We start from the raw sequence: 6,368 nt of genomic DNA on the forward strand, positions 1-6,368 counted from the left end.
ATTTTGCAAAGTTGAAGAATTTGAAAAAATGAAGAATTTCAAAAATGAGGAAAAACTCAAATTGAAGATTTTCAACTTTTTGCGGTGGCGTCACCCACCGTATAAGAATGATGATTTTCAGACATCGCGTACAATTGTCGTAGGGTTCTGAGAATCAAATTCTTCATTAATTTCTTCACACTCGGAGTGTTATTCTACATTGATTGAAGAAAAACGTTTCTTCATGTGTTGCACATCTAAGTCATCAATTTTGCATAAGTGTTAGGATGTGCGTCCTTTTTCAAAGAACATTCGAAGACTCTAAGATATTTAGCTCACACCGCAACTTGCTAAATCTCTTCTCATCCAAGGGCTTGGTGAAGATATCAGCTAGCTGTTCTTCAGTCTTCACATGCTCGATGGAGATGTCTCCCTTCAACACATGATCACGAAGAAAATGATGACGAATCTGAATGTGCTTTGTCTTCGAGTGCTGAACTGGGTTGTGAGCAATCTTGATGGCACTCTCATTGTCGCAGAGGAGAGGCACATTCTTCACGTTGACGCCATAGTCCTTGAGGGTTTGCTTCATCCAAAGCAGTTGAGCACAGCAAGAGCCAGCAACAATGTATACAGCTTCAGCAGTAGACAGTGATACGCAGTTCTGTTTCTTCGAGGACCAACAGACCAAAGATCGTCCGAGGAAATGACAAGTGCCAGATGTTGACTTGCGGTCCACACGATCACCAGCATAGTCAGAGTCAGAATATCCAATGAGATCAAAAGCAGAGCCCTTGGGGTACCATAATCCTAGTGTTGGTGTGTGAGCTAGATATCGAAGAATATGCGTCACAGCCTTATGGTGTGATTCCTTCGGTGCAGCTTGAAATCGGGCACACATGCAAACACTAAGCATTATATCTGGCCTAGATGCACATAAGTACAATAAAGAACCAATCATGGAGCAGTATACCTTGTGATCGATGTCAATACCATTTTCGTCAGTGCATAGATGGCCATTTGTGGGCATAGGAATTTTGACGCCTTTGCAATCTTGCATGCCGAATTTCCTCAGTACATCTTTGAGGTATTTCTCCTGAGATATGAATATGCCATTGCGCTGCTGACGAATTTGAAGACCTAAGAAGAATTTCAACTCTCCCATCATAGACATTTGATATTCTTCACTCATAATATAGGCAAATTCATCACTATAACGTTGGTCAGTACAGCCAAAGATAATATCATCAACATATATTTGGCACACAAACAATTCACCATCATAAGATTTTGTAAAGAGAGTAGGGTCGAGTGAACCGGGTGTGAAGCCATTCTTCACGAAGAATTCCTTCAATGTATCATACCACGCCCGAGGGGCTTGCTTGAGGCCATAGAGAGCCTTATTGAGTCTGAAGACTTTGTCAGGATTCTTTGGATCTTCAAAACCTGGGGGTTGAGCAACATATACTTCTTCCTCAAGCTTACCATTGAGGAATGCACTTTTCACATCCATTTGATATAAGATGATATCATGATGGTTAGCGTAAGCAAGTAATATGCGAATAGCCTCAAGTCTAGCAACAGGTGCAAAAGTTTCATCAAAATCAATTCCTTCAACCTGTGTGTAGCCTTGAGCTACTAGTCGTGCCTTATTCCTCACCACAAGGCCATTTTCATCTTGCTTGTTGCGGTAGATCCACTTTGTGCCAATGATATTATGCTTGCGAGGATCTGGGCGATTGACCAGTTCCCAGACATTGTTAAGCTCGAATTGATGTAATTCTTCTTGCATAGCCTGAATCCACTCCGGCTCCAGAAATGCTTCATCTACCTTAGTGGGCTCTGTGATAGAGACAAAAGCATAGTGCCCACAAAAGTTAGATAAATGTGAAGCTTTTGAGCGTGTGAGAGGACCTGGTGCGCTAATGTCATCGATGATCTTCTCCACTTGCACTTCTTTTGCAACGCGAGGATGAGCTGGTTGTCGCTGAGGAATTTGATCAACATTTTCTTCAGCACCATTTTCCTCATCATGTTCTTCAGGTGCATCAGCTCGACGTTCTTCATGAACAGGAATGAATTCTTCAGCAGATTCTTTAGTAGGAATGACATCCTCAGTTGCCTTGAGCTTGATAGAATCCTCAGGTGTTGGTTCATCTAACACAGAAGGTAGGTGCTCTCTTTGCGAGCCATTAGTTTCATCGAACCGCACATCTACAGTGTCAACAATCTTGTGAAGAACAATGTTGAAGACTCTGTAGGTGTGCGAGTCCTTTCCGTAACCAAGCATAAAACCTTCATGTGCTTTCGGTGCAAATTTAGAGTTGTGGTGAGGATCTCTAATCCAACATTTAGAACCGAAGACTTTGAAATAACTCACATTGGGTTTCTTGTCAGTGAGGAGTTCATAGGCCGTCTACTTGAAGAATTTGTGAAGATATACTCTGTTGATGATGTGGCACGCAGTATCAATTGCATCAATCCAAAAACGCCGAGGCGTTTTGTATTCATCAAGCATAGTGCAAGCCATCTCAACTAGAGTTCTGTTCTTGCGCTCCACGACGCCATTTTGCTGAGGAGTATAGGGAGCAGATAACTCATGAGTGATAAAAAGTTCATCAAGATAGGCATCAAGACCGGAATTCTTGAACTCAGTTCCATTGTCACTTCTGATGTGCTTGATCTTCACACCAAAGTTGGTTGAAGCCCTCGAGGAAAATCGTTTGAAGACTTCCTGCACTTCATGTTTGTAAGTAACAATGTGTACCCATGTATATCGAGAGTAATCATCAACAATGACAAAACCATATAGAGATGCATCATTAGTGACTGCTGAGTAATGATTAGGTCCGAAGAGGTCCATGTGAAGCAATTCGAATGGACGGGTAGTGGTCATGATAGTCTTTGCTGGATGCTTGGCCTTGGTCATTTTTTCAGCTTCACAGGCTCCGCATAGGTGATCTTTGAGGAATTTGACATTCTCAATGCCAATGACATGCTTCTTCTTCGCAAGCGTGTGCAAATTCCTCATGCCTGCGTGACCAAGTCGTCGATGCCATAGCCAGCATTCTGAAGCTTTTGCAAGTAGACACACAGCGGCTTGTGGTCCTGTAGAGAAATCAACAATATACAGATCTCCTCTCCTAAAGCCTTCAAAGACTTTGGAATTGTCAGCTTCCATAATCACAACACCGCGATACTTGCCAAAGACAACAACCATATCAAGATCACAAAGCATTGAGACTGACATGAGATTGTATCCTAAGGACTCAACAAGCATGACTTTGTCCATGTGTTTATCCTTAGAGATAGCAACCTTACCAAGACCCAATACCTGACTTTTGCCTTTGTCAGCAAAGATGATATGCTTCAGAGGTGACGGTGATAAGGGAGCATCCATTAATAGATTCTTGTCACCAGTCATGTGATTCGTACATCCACTATCGAGGACCCATTCAGTAGTTTTGGGTTGATCATCCTGCAGATGAATTAGTGTAGCTTACAATCTCATATGCTTCATCAGTGAAGAATATGATATCAAGTTCATCAGATGAATTTCATCAAGCAGTAAATAGATATAGTAGTATGAGGACGTGTGAAATGGAAGTTCATTTCATCATGATTCGCCTGCGTCCTTTCAGTCATTTTGTCAGGTCCCCAGCAAATTCTTCAGACGTTAAAACACGTCTGGAGAGCTGACCCTGCAGAAGAGATTAGTTCTTTTTGTTCACCACCCACATCTGGAGGGGTGGCAAAGAATTCATCACTCTGCGAGCCCCATATGAGAAAGGTGGCAAAGATGCCAAACCTTTTCGTTTCACATAAGAGGGGTTAGGGTAAGCATATGAATAAGCAGCGTAATTCTTCGTGGACTTATGAACATAATGGTTTGAAGAATAATGCACATATTCATAGCCCTTAGCTCTACCCTGCGAGACAGAGTTGTTAGCACGATGATAATCATATGAGGACTTTGATCCTTTTGAGGAATTTGATCCATGTGAGGAATTTGGTCCGTATGAGGACTCGGTTCCATATGAAGAGTTTGGTCCATATGAAGAATTTGATCTGGGGTTCCTGTTCTTCACAGGTGGTGTCATGAGGACATTCACCTGAAGACTTTCAACATAACTTTTGGGAACCCAAATTTTCTTCATAGGGGAACCGTTCCTGCAGTTAGTGCCAACATATCTAGCAAATACTTCACCATTCTGATTTTTGAACAGTTTAGAGTTGGAGTCAAATGACTCATCAGAAGAATGAGGAGATTCACATGTAAAGCCAGATAAGTTAGATGGATCAACTGGAGGTCCCTTTGCAGCAACCCATGAGGTTTTGGGGTACTGCTCAGGCTTCCAATATGTTCCATTAGCATTGAGTTTCCTCTCAAAGGCAATACCCTCTTTCCTAGGGTTTCTGTTGAGGATCTGCTTTTTAAGCACATCACATAGAGTCTGATGCCCTTTGAGGCTTTTGTACATGCCTGTCATGTACAATTCCTTCAGTCCTGCATTGTCAGTGATACTAGCAATGTCCTCAGATGAGGAATTAGTGATAGCAGAGGCAGATGAAGAATTTGTAACAGTTGAAGCATTTGAACATTCAGGTGAAGAATTAGCAGATTCACGTTCAATGCACTTTAAGCATGGAGGAACAAATTCTTCCTGAGAAGCGCTGATTTGTTGAGCTAGTAATGAATCGCGCTCCTTCTGAAGATCTTCATAACACGCTCTTAGCTTTTCGAGATCTTCCTTTCTTTGAAGAGATTCAGAAGAAAGCTTCTCGTGATCTTGCTTTTCTTGAAGAAATTCATAAGAAAGTTTCTCATGATCAGATAAGAGAGTGTTATGATGACTTTGAAGGTTATCAAACCTAGACTGAAGTCTCTGAAGATTTTCAGTCAGGGCTTTAGTGCGATCCATTTCTTCGCCCAACATATCATCACTTTTGTCTAGCATGTTTTGAACCTTTTCAAAAGCCCGTTGTTGTTTCACAGCAATCTTAGCAAGTTTAGAGTAGCTGGGCTTGAGATCCTCATCAGATTCATTTTCACTAGATTCAGAGGAGTTGTATTTGAGTACCTTAGCACCTTTCACCATGAAGCAATAGGTGGGAGCTTAGCCATTGTTATCTTCATCAGGCTTGTCGGCGGGGTCAGTTTCTTCAGTGTTGAAGATGGACTTGCTGACGAAAGCAGTAGCGAAGGCCAGACTCGCCACACCAGATTCAGATTCTTCAGACCCCTCCTCTTCATCATTTTCCTCAGATTCAGCTTCAGAGTCCATTTCCTTGCCAATGAATGCCCGAGCCTTCTTGGAGCTGCTCTTCTTGTGAGATGAAGACTTCGAGGATTTTGATGACGAAGACTTTGAAGATTTCTTCTTCTTCTTTGCATCATCAGAACTGTAATCCTTGTATTTCTTCTTCTTCATTTCCTTTTCCCACTGAGGACAATCTTGGATATAGTGACCAGGTTTCTTGCATTTGTGGCACAGCCTTCTCTTATAGTCACTGGATGAAGAATCACTGCTTCTTGAGGATTTTCCAAAGCGACCACGTCTTGAGAACTTCTGGAATTTCTTCACGAGCAGTGCTAGCTCCTGGCTCAATTCTTCAGGATCACCAAGGCTACTACCAGAATCCTCATATTCAGAGTCAGATAGAGCCTTGGCCTTCAGGGCACGTGGTTTGCCATAGTTTGAACCATAGAGATCTCTCTTTTCAGCAAGCTGGAATTCGTGAGTATTTAGCCTTTCGAGGATATCGGCAGTATCAAGAGACTTGTAATAAGCATGTTCTTGTATCATCAGTCCCAGAGTATCAAATGAGGAATCAAGCGATCTCAACAGTTTCTTCACCACCTCATGATCAGTGATGTCGGTGGCACCGAGGGCTTGAAGCTCATTTGAGATGTCAGTGAGGCGATCAAAGGTTTGTTGGACATTTTCATTGTCGAGTCTTTTGAAGCGGTTGAAGAGATTCCGAAGAACATCAACTCGAGAGTCACGCTGAGTTGAGACTCCTTCATTCACTTTGGACAGCCTATCCCAGATAAGCTTAGAAGTTTCCAAAGCACTCACTCTTCCATACTGTCCTTTACTCAGATGGCCACATATGATATTCTTTGCTTGAGAATCGAGTTGCTTGAATCTCTTCACATCGGTAGCGTTCAGTGAGGGTGAGACAGAGGGAACACCATTTTCCACAACATACCAGAGATATTTATCAATTGCCTCAAGATGCATTCGCATCTTCTTCTTCCAGTAGGGGTAGTCCGTCCCATGAAAGGTAGGACACCCAGCCGAGACCTTGATCATTCCTGCGGTTGACATAACTAAAACTCCAGGCGGTTAAACCAAAATCACACAGAACAAGGGAGTACCTTGCTC

The sequence above is a fragment of the Triticum dicoccoides genome, chromosome 5B, assembly GCF_002162155.2.
Source record: "Triticum dicoccoides isolate Atlit2015 ecotype Zavitan chromosome 5B, WEW_v2.0, whole genome shotgun sequence".
In the NCBI taxonomy this organism is placed as follows: domain Eukaryota; kingdom Viridiplantae; phylum Streptophyta; class Magnoliopsida; order Poales; family Poaceae; genus Triticum; species Triticum dicoccoides.